The 23,066-nt window shown below is 34.4% G+C and overlaps 1 long non-coding RNA gene across 1 annotated transcript; it reads right to left on the bottom strand.

Moving 5' to 3' along the window:
- On the bottom strand, positions 11,364-22,503 carry LOC108660827. Its single transcript, XR_001926520.1, has 2 exons — positions 22,465-22,503; positions 11,364-11,414 (listed from the first exon to the last, which is right to left on the bottom strand). It is a non-coding gene; the product is annotated as an uncharacterized LOC108660827 (long non-coding RNA).

The following is a 23,066-nucleotide window of genomic DNA, read 5'->3' as shown; positions in this document are numbered from 1 at the left end:
AAGAAAGGAAAAAGAAAGACAAGCAAGGTGCTGCTGACCAGCAGGAGAGAGGAGAAAGAGAAAGAGAAAAAGGAAAAGAAAAGAAAAGAAAAAATATATATATATTATAATGATGCTAGAATAAAATAATATATATAGATATATTAATTAAGTGGGTTTCAATATTTTGGAAAAATAAATAAGTGGTGCAATGTGGTGAAAGACTGAAGGAAATAACGAACAATCGTTAAAAAGGAGTAGCTCGATACGTCTTTGAATTAATAGTGACGTAACATCCCGTTATTGTGAGGTGAGTAGGGGGTGCCAATTTTAAACTTTCCATAAATATATATCTATACGTATGATTTATTTTAAACGTAAAAATTGTGGATAACATGTGCTGGTAGCAATCTTAGGAAATTATGATTGCAAATTATGTTTAGAAATTGTATTGAATATATATATGTATAAATTATATGTAAAGTGTTTTAAAAATCGGGAAGCAAGCCCTTCACACTGTTTTACATCAAAATGTGCCTTATATATATGTGCAGTGTGCATTCATGGTTATATTGCTTATTCACCATGCAAATTATTGTTCTGAAATTCATGTATCAATATATTTTGAGAAAATGATAGATTTTATCATACCTTGTGACGAATGCTTTGGAAAATGATTTTGAGATGAGCTTTTAAGGACATAACACAATTGCAAAATGGTTTTACAAACTGAGAGCATCGAGAGTAGGTCGGATGTCACATCGATTAAGTGTGACCCTCGTGCACGAGTGAGCTCTAGCTAGAGAACCATTGGATCGCCAACGGGCGGTTAGACGTGGTTGGGGCTACGACCTGTGATATATGTATGTGTGACTAGGCCACCAGATTATTACGCGGTTGTGACCGCTTGATTCTCTGGTATCCGCCAACATCGTGAGACTGCCATGGCACATGGGAATCCGGTGGAAGCAATGCTCCCGAATTTTATTACATGGTAGTGGGACCACGGGTTTACTTTCATTCCCTACTCGAGAGTGGCATCTCTGGGTTTACAAACTCATATTTCTTTGCATGGTGAAAACGAAATTTAAAAGGTTTTCTTGTAGCTCCCCTTATCTTTACAGTGGAATGGATTTTAACTCCTTGAGTGCGAGGTGATTTGTGATTTACGTATGAGTTTAATTAACATTTGATTTCATGGGATCTTGTCGAATATATTGATTTGATTTGAGTAAAATGTTAATTGATTTTGACGACAGAATTTTCTTTATGTAAAATTGTTTTAATTCAATATTTTAAATGATTGACTCGAATAAGGTTATTGATTTGCTTTGTAGCAAAACTTTTTATCTACCTTGGTTGATTTACTAATTGAAGTGTTTACAATGCGTAAGAAATCCTCGATTTTTCATATCAGGCACAAACTCCTGTTGGAAATAAATTATTTTTATAATCCTGCATTTTAATATTCAACTGATTTGCTATTTGCTTGTTTCCCATCTATCCTTTGCTCACGGAGTTGATGATCACTGAGTTTATGAGACTCACACCCCTCTTTTTTCCCCCTTTTGCAAACAGGGATTGGTCTAGTGTGAAATCGTCGGCTCATACGGTCCATTGCAGATAGGTAAAGGCATCTCATAGCATTTTATCCCAAGTCGCTCCACTGTTAGAGGTTGAGTTGTAGTACTTGGTTTTACTGTGTAAACAAATATTAGTTTTGATATAAATGAAAATTTGGGATTTTTTTGAACTCAATGTATTTAATTGTGATATCATGACTTAAAGTCAAATTTTAATGGCTATGCTTGTTGTTGAATTCACGTTATGAACATATATGGTTTAAACATTAATATGGTTTAGTAAAAGTGTACAATGAGTTATTGAGAAATTTTATTAAGGCTTGTTCGGGACTTGACGGGATGTTCCGAAGGTCTCAGACGCCAGTAGCAACCGAGGAAGGGTCGTTACATATACTTAGAGTGAGGGAGTCACTCTAAGGGGTTGTTCAAGCTTGGGAAAGCTTGAATGTTATAGGTTGTGATTGAGCCTTGGAAAACCACTTTAGGTTTAGTTTAGCTCGGAAAAACTAATGTAAAGGTTGTGGCTAAGCCTGCGAAAAGCCATTGTAAAAGCTTGGTGGAAGCTTGTGAATTTCACCGGATTCTTAGTGAATTGTTGAAAAAATCCTTAGTTGGATAATCAAGGTAGTGGATGTCGGTCTTGGACCGAACCACTATAAATTGCTGTCCATTGTCTATTTTGTTTTTACTTTCCTTGTTTTGGAAATTAGTTCTTCATCTTGTCAAGAGCCAAATTTGTGCTATTCACCCCCCTCTAGCACATATTAACGGGACCAACACCCAAAATACCTTATTATGCCTCAATTCACTTCCGAATCACTTTTATCTCACAAATTCTTCCATGATAAAAACATTATTATTTTATTATTATTTTCTCGCGTGCAGAATATTTTATCCCAAACTATTCCTTTCATTTTACATCATTTTCAAACATTATAATTAACCTCAATTAGCATCCGATAAGCTTTATTAGTCACCATGTCAAAATACGGGGTATTACAGATAACATCCATTTCTTGTTTCGAAATGCAAACATCCAATTCTAATAGGTTTAGATCATAAAGTCCAAAGATTTTGATTTATAATCATTAATAAGATTATAAATGTATTAAAACAATATTTAAAATGAGTAACAAAGCTATTGATGGCATGATTAGCTTAAAAAGGTCTTTTCTTTGGAATGAATAACATCCACATTATGTTTCCCAATGCAAACATCCAATTACAATAGGTTTTAACCATAAAGTCCAAAGATTTTCATTTATAATCGTTTATACGATTATAAATGAATTAATATATCATTTAAAGCGAGTAACAGAGCTTTTGAATGCATGATTAACTTTAAATGGTCTTTTCTTGTCAAGGGATAACATGCATTTCATGTTTCCCAATGCAAACATCCAATTATGTTAGGTTTTAACTATAAAGTCCAAAGATTTCAATTTATAATAATTTATAAGATTACAAATGAATTAATATATCGTTCAAAGTGAGTCAAAGCTTTCAATGGCATGATTACCTTAAAATAGTCTTTTGTTGCCAATGCATACCATCCGCTTCATGTTTTCTAACTCAAACATCCAATAATGATAGGTTTTAACGATAAGTCCAAATATCTCAATTAATAATCATTTATAAGATTATAAATGAATTAATTTATCATTTAAATCATTGATTAAAGCTTTTGATGACTTGATTAACTTAAAATGGTATGTGCTAGACAATTGATAGCATACACTTCATATTTCTAAATCCAAACATCCAATTATAATTGGTTTTGGTCATAAAGTCCAAATATTTTTATTTAATCATTTATAAGATTATAAATGAAGTAATACATCATTTAAAGTGAGTAACAATGCTTTTGATGGCTTGATTAACTTAAAATGGTCTTTTCTTTATAATGAATAGCATCCACTTCACGTTTCCCAATGAAACATCCAGTGACAATATGTATTAACCGTAAAGTCCAAAGATTTTGATTAATAATCATTTATAAGATTACAAATGAATTAATATATCTTTAAAGTGAGTAACAGAGCTTTCGAATGCATGATTAACTTAAAATGGTCTTTTCTTCTCAAGGGATATGTAACGAGTGCTCCTCAATTGCTACAGGCGTTTGAGACTCTCAGGAGAACCTACAAAGTCCTGAACAAGCTTTATTATAAATTCCCATTAATTCACTATACTCATTCACCAATCTATGTTATGGCTTTAAATCATATAATTCTTGTGACATGATTTGAACAATAGACATAATAAATCAACTTGACCTTTATTCCATATAACTGTAAGTAAATACATCATAGTCTAAAATCTCCAATTTAATCTTTATATTATGACCAATATCCATTTACAAAAGTAAAGGACATTACAATGACTCGACCTCTAGTAGCGGAGTGACTTGGAATAATATGCTATGAGATGCCTTTACCTATCAGTGGTGGACTATAAATGCCGATGAATGCATGCTAGGCCGATCACTATGTAAAACCCGACCCTATAAATACATGTCATAACATGCATGCACTGAGAAGCATGTTATTATGCTAAGAAAGTCCCTAAGAATAGACGAAACCCGGTATTGTACCTAACGGTACACTTGAATTGATTTAACCTCGAACTAGTTCAAATAGGAATTGTAGGATGAAATTTAATATTTTATAGTAAAGGAATGACTAAAAATGATTGTTCGGAGTTCGAGGGTTCATTTGGGGAAAAATTAAAAATTTTGATGTTCAGGGGCAAAATCGTAATTTTTCCACCCATGGACAAAATTTGAGATTTTGAGAGAATTTAGATCACATTTGACAAATTGGAGAATGGTATGAGTATAAGGGATGAAAAATATGTTTGGGCAATTTTTCAATTTTTGGGGCAAAAATGTAATTTTTGACTTTTATGGGGCCAAAAGTGTAAATTTCAAAAATTACTTCACCAAGACTTTGGATAAGTCTGAGAATTTTATCTAAGCTATGGATATGTGGGACAAGTGTATGTTGAAAATTTGGAAACAAATGGATGAAATTTTAAAAACGGACTAATGGGAAAGTGACACATGGCATTTTTTTAATGGTTTAATAATATTTTAATGAAAAGTCAGCCCATTTAAACCCCATTTTAAGTGCTGGCCGGCCATAAGGAAGAACAAGAGAGGAAATAGAGAGGAAAGGAAGAAAAGAAAGAAAACAAAGGGAAAATAGAAAAATTCAAAGGGGAATTCATATTTTTTACCCGTTTACGCGTCTAACGGTAAGATTTTTCGACTTTAGCTTGATTTCTACCTTTCTTATGCCTTTGTTTCCATTTAGCATGCTTGAGGAGAGAGATCTAAAAGTGACATCAAGGGCTTGATGAAATTCTAGGGGAGAGATTTTGAAATTTTTAGGTTTTGATTTTTAGTTAAATTGATAGTTTTAGTTAGTTAAATGTGTTTAGAAATTAAATTGGGCAAGAAACCATTAAATTTTCACAATACCCACCCTTGGCCGAATCTGTAATGAGGTACAATGATGATAATCTGATTTTTATTCTAAGAGAAATGAAGAGAAAATGATGAAAAATGGTTAAATGTGATAGAAAAACAAAGTGAAAAACTAACCAAGTTAATGTCCCATTTTTGGCCGAATTTTCCAAGGAAGAGAGTGAGCTGATTTTGGTGATTTTAGAGGAATATTGGCTGATAATTAATGGTTAGAAATATTGGAGAGAGAATGGGACAATTTAGAGCTAAAATGGAGCGCGTTAGCAATTTATCGGGTAAAGTGCCAAAATAGGTTAATACCTCGTTTAAGCCGTTTTTGGCTATTGCATTTCATACCATGCATTAGTATAGGATTTAAGTCAAATATATAGTGATTTAGCATTAATGTGATGAATTGAGTAAACTTTTGCAATGCGTCTAGGAGGAGAGCCTTCCGGTAAAGGCAAGGAAATCGTACTCGACAAGTAGTTATCGGGGCACCTAAAAAGCTTTTAGTTTGTACAAATGGTGAGTAAACTTATTATTATTGTAAATTATCTAGAGTTTATTTTTAAATGCTCTTTTTGTATTTTATGAAATGAAAACGAGATTAAAACGAGATTTTTGATGTTTTAGAAATAAATGTGACAAATAAAGATATATTGTGTTGATTATGAAATTGAGTAATTGGAGGCTGTTAACTGTCTTGAAAATTATATATTTTCCTATGAATGGCTTATGAGATATGAGTATATGTAGCTATATTTTGTAAGTGTATTGGGAAATTTATGTAAGCTGTTTTTACTATGCAAGCTGGATAAATAAATAAAAGCCACGTTATACTGTCAAAATTTTATTAAAATTGGTGGGTTAGTCACTACAGTGACGGGTTTTCGTGGACTGCCTATTAGAGGGGCACGGTAAATTCGGTTATATAGTTACTCTGATTGTAGAGGCGAGGAGGGTAACTCTTGGGGTGGTATTAGAGCTCACTTCACGTCGAACCCCCACGTGAATGTGTAACTCGGCCAACTCCAAGAAAGACTTGTTTTAAAAATAAAAATGTTTTTCACATGTAAATGTTATAACAACCTTGGTGGACTCGGTTAGATGCCTCGGTCAAGGTATCCTCGAGGATTAGTTTTGGCTTGAGCCTTGTTTTTAATAAAAGACATAAGCCTTAACAACTGTTTTGGTAAATTACAAATATTTTATGGTTTAAGAAATAAATTGAAAACATTATGAAATGGTTCGTAATTTGTTGTTTAAACTTGCCTTCATTTTACTCGTCTTTAGATATTTATGATAATGTCTGTTTACTCATTTGGATTGCAAAATCTCACCCACCTCCTTTCCAAACATTTCAGGTTTGTGGTAGCTTGTAGATACCCTATTTTGTCGAGGATTCTAGTTGACATCTCTACCACACAGACAGTAGGTTTCTAGCACCAACACTGGGTGTATTTTAGGCCACTTGTCATTGTAACAATTATTGTACATTATAACTTAGTAAATTTTTGTATGTCTGAATTTCTTTTACTTACACATTACAAAAGATTTCTTACATGTGTTTCTATAAATATTGTTTTATATAAAAATGCTATATTTTAATCAATATTTTGAATAGTGATATTTGTCTATAAATCCTTTTAAAAAAAATTATCTTTGGATTTATTTGAGCCGAAAACAATCGATAATTGTTTAAAATGGAATGTTTAACAACGATTGCTCACAAGAAAGGAAAGAAACTAATATGTAAGCCTTGCGGGGTTCCGGTTGGCATTTCGGGTAATGAGTGTCAATGAGACGTCACGGCGGTTGTCATGGGCCCGAGGGAGGTTCCAGGTCGTGACACACTATCTATAAAAGGGAAATAAGGAGGTGAGTCTCACAGACTCAGTGATCATGAGCTCCGTGAGCAGCGCGTAGATAGGTGTGAGACCTTGACCTCTATAGGCTCGAAACTAGGCAGAGACATAATAACACGAGCTAGGGGTAGTTTCTTCATTTCCTTAGTAAGCCCCTAAAAGTAAGTTTTTAAATAATATTATGGCCTAAGTAGGCCTAAGGCATAAATGAATAATGAAATATGGGTAAAATGACAAAGGAAATTAAAATGATGATGATTTCCACGGTAAGGGCAAAATGGTCATTTTTCACCTTGGGTCAAAATTTTTAAGTTTTCGTGAACCCGATCATTTCTAGACCATTATGGACTTTGTTTTAGTGTCAAAAGAGTAAAAAGATTGCATAAAAGATTGGAGGAGAACAAGCTAACTTGTTGAGGGCATTTTGGTAATTTAAGTGGAGTGGATAAGCTTGAGCTATAAATATCTCTTTTTTCCAACAGTTTCTTCATTCTCTAGTAGCTTTTCTTTTTCCTCTTCCTTTCATCTCATGTTGCTTTCATCTTCCATGAAAGTTTGATATGAAAGCTCCATAACCTTCCTCAAAATAGCTCCAATTTTCAAGCTTTTGTGCACTTTTGCATTGAACCCTTGTACTCTTTCACTTTCTCACTTTAAAACCCTTGAAAAATCTTATTTCCATACTTTCTCTCACTAGCTAGGTGTTTAAGAGAGAGAAAGAGTGAGCTTCAATAATAGCTTGAAAGTTTTTGGAAAGAATTTCAAATACAAAGCTACCAAGGTGAGTAGTGAATTAGAATTGAGTTTTAGTGTTGAAAATGATTAGTGTTTAGACTTGTGGGTGTTTTGGTAGTTGAGGTTGTTCATTCACTTTAGAGTGATTAGGATAGTGAACATAGATAGCCACTTAAATGGCAATTGGAAGCTAACTAAGAGAAAGCTTTTAGAATTTATAAGTATGTAAATTGACTTAATGGTGATGCTAATGTGATAATAGGTTCCAACGAAGCCCTATTGCCCATTTGGATCATTAGGGAAGTTATAGTCGACTAAAGGTTCAACAAAATACCGGTGAGTGAACTTGCATTTCAAAATCATTTTGGGAGATATAATTATATTTGTATGACACATTTGAATGATTTATTTCAACTTTTCTTTAAATATGTGTGCCGGGGAACAAGCCTTTGATAAAATATTTTGATGTTGTGAAAATGTGAAATGTGTAAAAGGACGGACCTATGTGCTCCTATACTGTGTTGATATATGATATATATATATACGTACAATGTTGTGTAATGATATTGACCCAGCTATGTGTGAGTAAGAGTGCGCATAAGTCGATGCTGACCCGACTATGTGCGAGTGGGAGTGAGCACAAGCCGAGCTGACCCGACTATGTGCTAGTAGGAGTGCACATGAGCCGATATGACCCAGCCATGTGCTAGTGGGAGTGCATACGAGCTGATGATGATGGGAAGGTGTGCATGATGATTGATATATATATATATATATATGTATACATACATAGATATGTGTGTTATCAAAAGCTCATGAATATGGTATATGGTTGTAATGCATGTGAAAATTTGACATGTTGAACTTTGGGAATTTATTTGTGTTTCATGTTGCTTTTTGTTATTTCAATAGGATGGCCTTTTCTTGAGGGAATGGAGACTTTTTCTTAGTGCTCTATTTCTCGCTGCAGCGAGAAACTCTCCAATTTTAAGGGTTTTTACTAGACCTGGTTCTCACTGCAGCAAGAAAGTTGCTGGAGCTTCTAGCTATAGTGAGAATGAATCTTGCTACAGCGAGAAACTTTTTGTTTTGGCCAACCAAATCTCGCTGCAGCGAGAAACTTTTTTTCCATTATGTTATCTTGCTAGTTTTTGCCATATTTTTCCATTTCAATTACACCATAGCTGATCATGGACTCCCAACATTTAAGGGTTTATTTAATAAAGTTTAAAATGAGAAATTTTAGAGAGAAACCATTAGCCAGTTGAGAAACCCTCGTTTAGCTAATAACTTGAGCCCAATCTTCGCTGTAGCGAGAATGCATTTCCGCGGTAGCGAGGACCTATCGTTTACTTGACTTGAATTGCATGAATGCTATTACAGTTTTCACTCTTCAAATCCTTGTTGAGCATGGACCCTTTCCATCAAGTGATTACTCATTTGGGGTTTACATGAGGGGTTTTGATAAGAACTAAACCAAGTTGCATTGTTTTAAAGATAAATGCATCATGATTTCTTTAAATATTCCTTATTGTTGCTTGTTCTCGTCCTTGTTTACTCATTGGGTTTATACTCACTGTTTTCAACTTCATGTTTTCAGATCAAGAGGCAGCTAGTAACTAGGTCGAGGTGCCCTTGTAGATTCGTTTCCTTGGTAGGTATCTCGGCATTCAGTAGCCGTACGTCACTCGGGTCTCTTCGCTTCGAGTCTCTTTTTTTATATGTATAGACAAAATTGATGTAAATTATTAGAATACATGTTGTAGAGAATACATGTATATTTTGACGGTTAATACCACAACGAGTTGGAAATGGTCATCATTATTCGAATTGAGATCGTGAAATATGATTTTAGTAATTTTTGATGGAATTATAAACAGGTCTTATAAGTAGGCTTGCTTGGGCTTGGTGGGCTATGTCCATTGGGCCCATGCGCCAGTCATGGCCCGAAATTTGGGTCGTGACAATAGGTAACAAGCTTATAACAGATAAGTTGAATAATAAAACCAGAATATAACATGATAATCTTAAGAAACCAAATCACAAGTAGGGTATTTATGTCTTGTAAAAATGATGCTGTAAAATCATAATGCATTACTTTCCTTGGCAAAACAATGCCAAAAACAATCGTAACAAAAACAAATTTCAATACTCGAAAATCGTCATTTCCCATCAAATTTCAAATAACCATATAAAAGCACGCATGCTCCCAAAATAAGTGTCATGTGAAAATCAACGTGAACATCCACGTGTATCAACTCAAAATCTACTTATAAAGCACTGAAAGCTTTCGTTCAAATGAGGGAGCTGCGGAAAACATTAACTCTCCACCATGCAAAAGAGTACGAGTGTAAAACTCTCAAGGTTCTCAAGTAAGTAAGCATAGTAATCACTCGTGGACCCACTTCCACGTAATAACAATCTGAGAGCTCTGCTCCACCGGATTCCCATAGCCATGGCAATCTTGATAATGTAAAAGAATTTTAGAACTTTGGTTGTTCACCTTACTCCGATTTGAATTCGAGGACGAATTCATTTTAAGTGGGGGAGATTGTAGTACCCCGTACTTTAAGATGGTGGCTAATAAAACTTATCGGATGCCCATTTGAGGTTGATTACTGAGTTAAAAGGGTAATTTAGAAGTAAGCCTATGAAACTTCGACCTCCATAGACACATAACTAGAAGTAGACGCGATAACACTGATTAGGGGTAATTTTGTCATTTCTCTTTATGGGCTCTTACAAGTGGGTTTTTTGATGTTATTAAGGCCTAAGTAGGCCTAAGGCATAAATGTATGATGAAAATGAGGATAAAAAAATGAAGGAAATAGAAATAGTGATGACTTCTGCAATAGGGGCAAAATGGTCATTTTGCACCTCGAGTCAAAATTTTTAAGTTTTTGTGAACTCGAGTACTTCTACACCATTATGGACTTTGTCTCAGTGTCGAAAGAGTAAAAAGTTGAACCAAAGGAAAGAAGAAGACAAAGTCACCTTATGGAGGGCATTATGGTAAATTATATGAGAATTGGATAAACTTAGATATAAATATCTAAAGCTTCAACAACTTCCAGTAGCTTCCAGCAACTTCTTCTTCTTCCCTAAGTCTTCTCTCCATTTCATGTTTTTATTCATCCTCCATGGGAAGGAACCTTGAAACTTCCATAATGTCACGACCCGGTACTCCCCTCGACCCCATGACAATCGCTACGACGTCCTGGTAGACATTCATTACCCGGAGTGCCAACCGGGATCCTGCAAGGCTTTAGTACCACCTTTTTCATCTCCCCTATGAGTAATCATCGCCAAACCTCATTTTTAAAGAATTTTAAGTTTTTTCCCTTTCAAAACCGTGAAAAAATAATTTTCGCCTCACAAGGGCGTTTTCATCATTTTTCCTCGAAATTTTTTGAACCCGACTAAAGATGTAGTAGATGAGTGGAAAACACATATTTCATGATTTAAAATAAATTTGGGTGTCTAAAACATTTATTAAAAATGATATTGCAACTATTTGAATAAAATAAAAATAGTCAATAAAATATTCTAATTTCTTGTAAAACAATATTTATAGAGTCATCTGTAAATAATTTTTGTAATGTAAAAGCTAAATAAATTCATAACTACTATAATACAGATAACCGAGATATGAAATTTACTTTACAATGACTCATGGGCCCACAAGGAATAAAAGTGCACCAAGGTAGTAAACCTACAGTTTTTGGAGTAGTAAAGCCGACTATAATCCTTGACGATATCTGCTATCCACAGGCTACCTCAGGCCTAAAATGGTTGAAAATGAGGGTGGTGAGATTATAAAATCCCATTAAGTAAACAGATACCATTTAAACTATCTAAAGTCTAGTAAATGGAGACAGATAAAACAGTTTAACATACTGAAATTCATCACCTTTCAACTTGTTTCAACCAAATAAAATCAATTCATATAAATCAAGTAATTAACATGGCTTATGAATTTCTTAAAACTTTGGCTCGTGCCAAAATCATTATCATACTCAGTCATCAAGGATACCTTGGCCGCGGGCTATCCCAAACCGAGTCCGCCAAGGCTATTAAAAAGTTATGTACTCATAAATCATGTTTTTATTTTGAAAATATAGTCGTTCCTTGACGTTGGCTGAGTTCGCCCTCAGGTGGTGGTTTGGCGTGAAGTGAACTCTAAAAGTTATATCTCGGGAGTTACCCTACTCGTCTCTCCAACCGAGGTAAGAATATGACTAGGTTTCGTGCCGCTATAACAGGCTAGTCCATAGAACCAGCCCACTGCAGCAAGCTAAACCCACCATACAATAAAATTTGCAATAGTATGACATGACAATTTTATCATTATCCAGCCTATCAAGGGAAGCAACAGTTTACACATTTCAACACAAATACTAATTCAGCCATTCATGCCAATATTGTCATAAGCCAATCAATTAGAACCATAAATTCACAATACATCAAATGGTCTCCAATTACTCTATTTCAAAAGCCATTATTCAATTTTAAAACAATTTTATGAAATCATTTCATTAAATCACATTTGGTTTATAAAACCAAAAAATTAATCATTTAATTCATTTTTCATGAAATTCACAAAATCGGATAAAAACCACTTTAGATAATTAAGACGATAGTAAGGTTACTCACAATACTAGGAGTTCGATATACTCCTATTCTCGATCTTCGGGCACAATCTCTTTACCCTTGTTAGAGGGCTCACCACCTATACATCATACGTGACACGAATTTCAATAAATTGTGTCAATTTATCATAAATTATTTCAGGCTCTATAAATCTATACGAATGCACGAAATGTGATGCAAAATGTCCGAATAGCCATTTAAATACGGTATTTGACCTAATTCGCACTATTCTCGGTGTAATTGGCTAAAACCTCCAATTTAACTCCAAATCGATTTCTTTCACTTTCTACACTCCAATTATACTCAAAATACCTCAATGACTGTGAATATGATTCAATTTATTAGTTCGGACCAAAAATCGCACATGTCTATACATTAGGTAAAAATTCAGATTTTCATGCTAAAATTTCCCATTAAATTTCTAGCCTCACCAATCATTAAATACCACCAAAATATCATGAAATATCATCAATTTCAGCCTCAATATCCTCCCTAGAAAATTTGGCCTCTTGTGGGTTTGTGAAGAACAAAGTAATTCCTTGCTAGAATTTCATACTTTCCATTACCAAACAACCAAAAACCCTTAATTAGCTTGAAATCTAGCAAAATCAATGATCAAAACCTCTCCTCTCAAATTTGGCCAGCATGGGTTCATCATGCAAACTTGAGTTCTAAGCATGGAAAATGAAAAAGAAAGCATGGGTAGTGTAAATCACAAGATAAAATCACAAAATTTTACCTTTATTAGCTTAATCTCTTGAAATCCCACACTTTTTCTTCAATTTTCCCACCTAGGGTTTGTGTTCTTTCCTTTTCTCTTCACTTCATGCTTTGGCGGGCCATATGGGTGAGACTTAGAGAGTTTTAAATAGATTTTACAAGGAAATTCTAGAATAATCCAAGCTTGACACATGGCATGTTTCCATTGGTCCATGTGTAATACTTATCCATTAAGCAATCTCTCTCCACCACATAAAATGTTTCAATTATCCACTATGTAAAATGTTAATGGCTAAAATCCATGGGCATGACAAATGTTAGGTGGTGTAAAATTCTAAAATTTCAACTTTGCCCCCGTAAACTTGTAAAATTATCGTTTTGCCCCTAGGACTCCAAAAATGTTAGAATTTAAATTTTTCACCTCTCAAACTCAAATCATACTCCAATGAGTCAAATGTGATCAAAATCATTTCTAAAAATTCCCATTTTACCCCTAAAACATGAAAATTCCAAATTGACTCTAATTCAACCCTCAAACTCCAAATCATCATTTTAAGTCATTCTAGGATTTTAAAATTCTCAATTTCATCTTAAGATCTCTATTTAAACTAGTTCGAGGCTTATATCAACTTAATAGTTCCATTTGGTACAATATCGACTTTTGATGATTTTTCGGGGCTTTTCAAGTATGCAAGCATATTGTCAATCACATGAAGGACATGGCAAGTACTTTATATGGTCGGGCTTGACAGCACTACCCCCCTTAAAATAAAATTTTGACCTCAAAATTTCATTTACTGAACTCAGAGAAAAGGTGGGGTATTGTCTTCTTATCTGATGTTCAACTTCCCATGTCATCTCTTCCATTCGAGCATTCATCCACAATACTTTAACCATTGGGATGCTCTTATTCATTCCTGTACGTATCCTCATATTTATGTTTACCTCACATTTATGTAGCTTCAATCTTCTTAATCATATTAGTCCATCGCGTACGGCTTAACCGCGCTATAGATTACATTTCCTTGATACCATTTCCTTAACTATCTCCCAAAGTCTCTTATGTCCACGCAACTCAGCCTCTAATGGGATTTCTTATCATTACGCTACCTTTATCACTTGTCAACAATCAATAATTCCCCCTTCAGAATACTCTTTCCATATTACAACTACTTCCAAATCAAATTTTCTCCTAAAGGGGTGTGCACTACAATTCATATTCAAGCATTTCATAATACATAAAGATCAAACACCTTTTATTTACCCGCATATATATTTAACATCACAGATAATTCAAATTTGATAACCATTAGTAACCATATTCTCAAAAAGAAAACTCCAGTACTTTCATGATCAAGTACTTATTAAGTAGATCTCGTCTATTACCATGATATATTTAAATAAATAAACTTACTTTTGGATGTATCCTTATGGACTTAATCAATCCTTATAATTCCTAGGTCATAACCAACTTGTTAGTTATACGTCACATACAGACATATCTAACTTGTGATTCCTCAAATTTTACTCCAAACACTAGATCTCATGGCCTTATTAGTTTATCAATCTGAAAATGAAAATAAACATTTATCTCCTCTCAAGTACACTATAAAATCAAAGTATCATTTCTCAAAATATTTCTAGTATCAACTTTCTCCAGCCCTTTTTACCTTAGAAGATTAAATCCATAATCATCCATTTTAAGTCATGGGCTTATGCCAATCAAGGTAAATTTTCACACTTTCGATTACATGAATTTGATTGCACATATTCCATTCTCATATGAGAGTTAACCATTAGTTGGCATCGTCCCTAAACAACACGTATTATATAAATCAAATTTTTATAGTCAAAGTTCAAATTGGAGTAATTCAACCCTTACTTGTACATGAGTACTTGAATTTTCAAATCATCATTTCTTTTCTAAGTAGATCTTTACAGTCCTCGTAGCGTATTTCTATTCCCTTACACATTATAGTGTCATTTAATCAAACTGTATCACCCTCATTTTCTAAACATTCGGAACACAATTCAACCTTTGCCTACCATTATCAAGTACTTTGCCTTGATAATTACTTAAAAATAAATTGAAACTTGTGGGGAAGTACATTTCACAATTTATGTTTTGTGTCTACAATTATGTCGAGACCAGAACCTCATCGGGTCCATAAAACAGTAGGATAATCATTGCCTCAAACCAGTATTTCCAAGTATACTTATGCTTGTATCCCATCCTCATACTTATGTGACATGTCAGTCATGAGTCTAACTTGACTGTATAGCCATTTGCTCCTTAAACTTTAATGTTTTCTCATTGTGAAAAGTCTTTCGAATTTATCACATCAAAGTATTCATAAGGTGGATACATATCCATATTTTATAGTTCAAGGTCTAACACAGCAAACACTGTCTCATCATTAAAGTTCTACCCTAATCTATCGATCATAGCTCACTTGCACACTTACCTATACATTCCTGGGTTACTTATAAGCCACTCATGGCCATCTAACTTTTGACCTTTTGTAGTAAGTGAACCTAATATATTCTCTTATGCTTTTCCATACGCTTCCTTTAATAAAGTTCCATTGAGAACTTAAACAATCCAAGGCTTATCTTCAAAGTCACTCATAACTTTAGTCGTTCATTGCATGCTTGATAACACTTTAGCTCACTAACCCCACTGGACATTATTACAAAATCTCCCAAGGAGTCCATGTTCTTAATTCGGATCATACCATCTAACCTAATATAATTGCATTAATTATCCTTAAGTCCTTATGCTCAGCCTATCAACATCCATATCTCCCCCTCTTTCATGTTATTGGCTTTGTTAAAGTATATATGGTTTTTTAACCTTTCACACTACATTATACTTTTATGCCAAGGCACTCTCAATTTCATGTCAAACCTATTGTCATGTAACCATAAATTAGGGTAAGCTCCCCTATGGAATATCTCCTTCCATATGATGCATGGGGATCACAAGATGTATAACTCCAAGTGTATGCCTACATATTGATAATCTCCATATATTTCATGATCATGGAAACCACAATTTTCAAAACTATCTTTTTATCGCAAGTTTGCGATTGGAACATTAATCTCCACATATGCGTATACATGCACATTCAAATGTCCATATTTCTCATTATGTATATGGGTCTCTGTTTTCAAATACCTTCAGACTAATTTTGTCACGACCCAAATTTCAGGCCATGACCGACGCATGGGCCCAATAGACGTAGTCCACTAAGCCCAAGCAAGCCTATTAATTTGTTATGTTCATCATCCCATCAAATATTGCTAAGTCACAAATTATAACTTTAAATCAAAATAGTAATAGACATTTCCAACTCGTATTGGCATTACTCATTTAAAATATATATACATTGTCTACAACATGTATCTTAATAATTTTCATCAAGTTTGTCTATACATCTAAAAAAGAAGACTCGATTTCCAGCGAAGGGAGTCGAACGAATGTACAGCTACTGAATGCCGAGACACCTACCAAAAGATGGATATAAGTCTAAAAGGACACTTCGTCCTAGTTACCTACTGCCTCGTGATATGAAAACATGAAGTTGAAAATGGTGAGTATAAACCCAGTGAGTGAACAAGAAAGGGAACAAGCATACCATAAGGAATCTTTAATGAAATCATGATGCATTCTTTTTCAAAACAATGCAATTTGTTTCTATTCTTATTAAAAACCCCTCATCAAGCCTTTAAATGTTTAATCATTTGAAAATCATGGACCCATACATAACGAACCATTTGAAGAATGAAAACTTCAATATTACACAAGCAAGTCAAACACGACAACGAATCTTCACTGCAGTGGAAAGGCATTCTCGCTGCAGCGAGAATGAATTTTCGTTGCAGCGACGTTGGGATTTAGTTATTAGCCGAACGAGAGTTTCTCAACTAGCCGAGGGTTTCTCACTAAACCTCCCCATTTTAAACTTAACTCATCTAATCCTTAATGTTGGAAGTCCATGCTCCGATATGGTAGCAAAGAAGTGAAAGATAGGGCAGCAATTGGACAAGATAAGAGACCAAAACAGAAGGTTTTTCAATCTCGCTGTAGCAAAATTGTAACCCAAAAACAAAAGGTTTCTCGTTGCAGCAAAATTTCGTTGAGGAAACAGAGAGTTTTTTGCTGCAGCGAGATTTTTTTTCGCTGCAGTGACTATCTCGCTGCAGCGAGAACCAGTTATGGTGAAGGTTCTCAAACCCAAGAGTTTCTCGCTGCAGCGAAAATGATTTTCGTTACAGAGAAAACAGAGCAACAAGAGAAAAGTTTCCTCTCACTCAACAAAAGGCTATCCTGCTAAATCAACAAAATCAACATACAGCACATGAAAATTTCCAAAGTACAATGTATCAAATTTCTCATATATGTCGATCATATATCACATTCATAAGTTTTCATTTCATAAGTCTAGATATGCATAATTACATAGATAAACATCAACATCATCATAATCACACCCGACTCATGTACATCCCCCCCACATCGTGCACATAGCCGGCACCATCGTGTGCATCCCCCCACATCGTGCACAATCAGTGCCATCGTGTACATCCCCCCACATCTTGCACACGGGCACTATCATCATCCATCTATCACGCCACCATTATCACCAGCATGTGCATCCCCCCACATCGTGCACACACACGGTTACAGTCATTATACACAATATCATTCATCATGCACAACACACACATTTATATATCATCATACTACAATAGTGCATGAATCCATAGCAATCACATATCACAACATAAAACCATTTTGCAAAAGCTTGTTCCCAAGGCACTTGTCTTTGTGAAAAACTTGATGATTCATTCAAATGGGTGGCAAATACATTATATTTCCCAAAACAAGTTTTGAAGGCAATCCACTCACCATTTGATTGTAGAGCCTTTAGATGACTCCAATTCCCCTAATTGTCCAAATGAGATGATGGGGCCTCCTTAGAACCTAGGATCACATTAGCATAAGTAATAGGTCAATTTACACACTATGAACCCTAAAAGCTATCTCTTAGCTAGCTTTCAATTGCCACATTAAATGGCTATCTATGTTCACTATCTTAATCACAAAAAAATAATAAGCATAGTCAACAACAAAATAGCTCATAAATCCCAATTACTAGCCATTTTCTGCAGCTAAAAACCAAGCTTAATTCAACACTTACTCTAGGGCTCCTTTGTAGTCAAATTCTCTTCCAATTGCTTCCAAATTAGTGGGGTAATTCTCTTTTTCTCTCTCTAAAATGCTCAACTAGTGAGAGAAAGTATGAAAACCAGATTTTTTTGAAGGGTTTTAAAGTGAAAGGGTGAAAGAGCATAAGGGTTTATGGAAGAGTACACCAAAAGCATGAAAAATAGAGCTAGAGAGAGAAAGTTATGGAAGCTTGAAGAAAACTCCCATGGACGAATTGAAGAAATGTGAGAGAGGAGAAGGGAAGAAGAAGACCAGCTGCTGGAAATTCAAGAAGGTGCTAGAAATTTCAAGATATTTATAGGCCAAACTTATCCATTCCCATAAAATTACGAAAATGCCTTTCCACCAATTAACTTATTCTCCTCCAATCTTTTATGCAATCTTTTTGCTCTTTTAACACTGGGACAAGATCCATAATGGTCTAGACATGTTTGGGTTCATAAAAAAAACTTAAAATTTTAACTCAAGGTGAAAAATGACCATTTTACCCCTACCGTGAAAATCATCAAAATTTTGGTTTTCTTTTCATTTTACCCCTGATTTCACCATCCATTTATGCCTTAGGCCTACTTAGGCCATAATATTATTAAAAATCTTACTTTTATAGCTTACTAAGGAAATGACAAAATTACCCCTAGCTCATATTATTACATCTATGCTTAGCTACAAGCCTATAGAGGTTGGGGTTTCACAAATTTCTCTTTGTTCATTTCCAATTATATTTTTAAGTTTCCTTGTAGTATATATCATTGCATCATAGTGTCATCTCCATTGAATTATAATCTATTATGTGTGTATGCTTTATAATCCCATTGATACTTCAAAGATTTATCTTAACTTGATCATTGCATCTTATGCAATACCACAATTCCTAAGAGTCATCCTTTTTCCTCGATTATTCTTCATGCCTCTATACTACCTTGTATCCTTCTTGTATTCCAATATTGATTTGTCACTTAAAACTCAGACTCATTTGAATCATGTATGCCTCAAGCATCTTTGAATTCCAATTTCCATAATATATTAGGAAAGTTTCATTATCTGACTTCATTATCAAGGTCAACTTCAATCATCCTTTGTTCCACTCTTTCATATGAATATAACATCATTCTTCCTTAACCACTTTATAAATTGCACTTGAAATTGCAAAACTTGAAACTAGATTCTCCTTAAGTACTTTTCAATATTAATACTAATATCACTCTCAACTTACAGTTTCCTTTTTATAACCGCATAACTTAGTGCTTGCTTTCACGAGATCTATGGTAGAACTTCTCTTGAGTATTTCCTTGGGGATATCTATCTTAAACTTATGTCTCACAACATGTAATCACTTAACCCGTAACTTAACCATTTATGTGGCATCCCCTTCGGGGCCTACTCTGAGGTATTGTTACGTCTGGGTCCCCATCACTTGACTTACTCGCATACGCTGCGCCTAAGGGCGGCACGATAGGCCCTGTAGGACCTTTTCACCAAGTTTCGAATCCCCAAACCTTATGCTTCCCCCCCCCCCCGAAGGGAACGCCTTTAACCATTTCAGCTTTATATCCATATAATCAACCTTGTGTTGTTACTAGCCCCTTTTTATTCAACTGAGTCGAGACAAGAATTATAAACTCTCATAGCAACACTTTACATTAACTCATTTACCATACCACACTTGTAATTCGTTATTCATACTTCATCACTTAACATTGATATTCCTCATCGATATCTCATACCTTCATCTTTCTTTACACTTATATTCACAATCCTCATATAATCAAAAATCCACTATAAGTGTCACTTATAAACTTTCAAACTTGTAGCTGCAACTGAAATTTCAAATTTCACCTTTTCCATAAGAAATTTTGAAGTCACTTATCAAGTATTGTAGTTGCCCGTATCATTGATGAATTTCTACGTCAATTCTCAGTAATTATATAAGGCAACTAAGCACACCGCTAAGGTGAATGCCCCTCCTCAAAGATTATACCACTAATCCACTTCTGTCCTACCAAAAAGGTTCCCATATACATATATCCAGTCATTTAAACAACTACTTTATTTACATTATATAAAATAAAAGTTAACTCTTAATTCCTTTATCTAGGTAGTTACTATTTCATTTATACTACATCTATCTAGAGTTAAAGTAGTACAACTTCAACAAAACACTAAGTGTCTTTAGGGTCATCATCACCCTGATCCTCTTTCGGATTCTCTTGGAGCTTTCTTTCTTTTTTTTTTTCGAGCCTGTTGGAGTTTCCTACATTCCTCAATTTCTTTCAAGATGAAATTTCTTATGCCTTCATTAACGTCGTTACTATTAACACTTTCATCAGTCTCACTAGTACTAGTGTTTTCCTTTATCCAAACCTTCACTCCCAAATCCGATGGAGTCCAATTAATAGGAACTCTAAACGGATATCTTTCAAGATTACTGGGTTCAGAACGACATCGGCTTTCAGCAGAGGAATCTATTGATCCCTCACTAATACAATGTGAGGTATCGAAATCATTGTCTCTCCTAGGCATAGCAAGTGCAATCCGCGCACCACAACCTATACGTAACCAAATTGTAATTTCTTGATCATTTATATCCCACAAGGACAGGTAGGTTTCTATATGCAGATGTATCTATTCAACAAAATCTAATCTAACTTAACTTAACATTGGGCCACATTGACACTGTAGTTTTTTAAAACAACTTTAAAACCAAATGTTCTGACCTTTAAAACCAAATGCTCTGATACCACTCGAATTATCACGACCCAGTACTTCCCTCGAGCCCATGACAACCACCGCGACGTCCCGGTAGACATTCGTTACCCGGAGTGCCAACTGAAAGCCCGCAAGGCTTTAGTACCATTTTTTTATCTCCCCTGTGAGTAATCATTGCCAAACCTCGTTTTTAAAGAATTTTAAGCTTTTTCCTTTTCAAAACCGTGGAAAAATAATTTTCGCCTCACAAGGGCGTTTTCTTCATTTTTCCTCAAAATTTTCTAAACCTGACTAAATATGTAGTAGATGAGTGGAAAACACATATTTCATGATTTAAAATAAATTTAGGTGTTTAAAACATTTATTAAAAATGATATTACAACTATTTGAATAAAATAAAAATATTTAATAAAATATTCTAATTTCTTGTAAAACAATATTTATAGAGTCATCGGTAAATAATTTTTGTAATGTAAAAGCTAAATAAATTCATACGTACTATAATACAGATAACCGAGATATGAAATTTACTTTACAGTGACTTGTGGGCCCACAAGGAACAAAAGTACACAAAGGCAGTAAACTTACAGTTTTTGGAGTAGTAAAGCCGACTATAATCCTTGACGATATCTGCTATCCACAGGTTACCTCGGGCCTGAAATGGTTGAAAATGAGGGTGGTGAGATTATAAAATCCCAGTGAGTAAATAGATACCATCTAAACCATCTAAAGTCGAGTAAATGGAGACAGATAAAACAATTTAACATACTGAAATTTATCACCTTTCAACTTGTTCAACCAAATAAAATCAATTCATATAAATCGAGTAATTAACATGGCTTATGAATTTCTTAAAACTTTGGCTCGTGCCAAAATCATTATCATACTCAGTCATCAGGGATACCTTGGCTGCGGGCTATCCCAAACCGAGTCCGCCAAAGCTATTAATAAGTTATGTACTCATAAATCATGTTTTTATTTTGAAAATATAGTCGTTCCTTAACGTTGGCTAAGTTCACCCTCACGTGGTGGTTTGGAGTGAAGTGAACTCTAAAAGTTATACCTCGGGAGTTACCCTACTCGCCTCTCCAACCAAGGTAAGAATATGACCAGGTTCTATACCCCTCTAATAGGCTAGTCCATAGAACCAGCCCACTGCAGCAAGCTAAACCCACCATACAATAAAATTTACAACAGCATGACATGGCAATTTTATCATTATCCAGCCTATCAAGGCAAACAACAGTTTATACATTTCAACACAAATACCAATTCAGCCATTCATGCCAATATTTTCATAAGCCAATCAATTAGAATCATAAATTCACAATACATAAAATGGTCTCCAATTACTCTATTTGAAAAGCCATTATTCAATTTTAAAACAATTTTATGAAATCATTTAATTAAATCACATTTGGTTTATAAAATCGAAAAATTAATCATTTAATTCATTTTTCGTGAAATTAACAAAATCGGATAAAAACCACTTTAGCTAATTAAGACGATAGTAAGGTTACTCACAGTACTAGGAGTTCGATATACTCCTATTCTCAGTCTTCAAGCACAATCTCTTTACTCTTGTTAGACTGCTCACCACCTATACATCATTCGTGACACGAATTTCAATAAATTGTGTCAATTTATCATAAATTATTTCAGGCTCTATAAATCTATATGAATGCACGAAATGTGATGCAAAATGTCCGAATAGCCGTTTAAATACGATATTCGACCTAATTCGCACTATTCTCGATGTAATTGGCTAAAACCTCCAATTTAACTCCAAATCGATTTCTTTCACTTTCTACACTCCAATTATACTCAAAATACCTCAATAACTGTGAATATGATTCAATTTATCAGTCCGGACCATAAATCGAACATGTCTATACATTAGGTAAAAATTCAAATTTTCATGCCAAAATTTCCCATTAAATTTCTAGCCTCACCAATCATTAAATTCCACCAAAATATCATGAAATATCATCAATTTTAGCCTCAATATCCTCCCTAGAAAATTCGGCCTTTTATGGGTTTGTGAAGAACAAAGTAATTCCTTGCTAGATTTTCATACTTTCCATTACCAAACAACCAAAAGCACTTAATTAGCTTGAAATCTAGCA

Source organism: Theobroma cacao, chromosome 2 (assembly GCF_000208745.1).
Source record: "Theobroma cacao cultivar B97-61/B2 chromosome 2, Criollo_cocoa_genome_V2, whole genome shotgun sequence".
Classification (NCBI taxonomy): Eukaryota; Viridiplantae; Streptophyta; class Magnoliopsida; order Malvales; family Malvaceae; genus Theobroma; species Theobroma cacao.
This window is presented reverse-complemented; position numbering and strand designations above follow the sequence as displayed.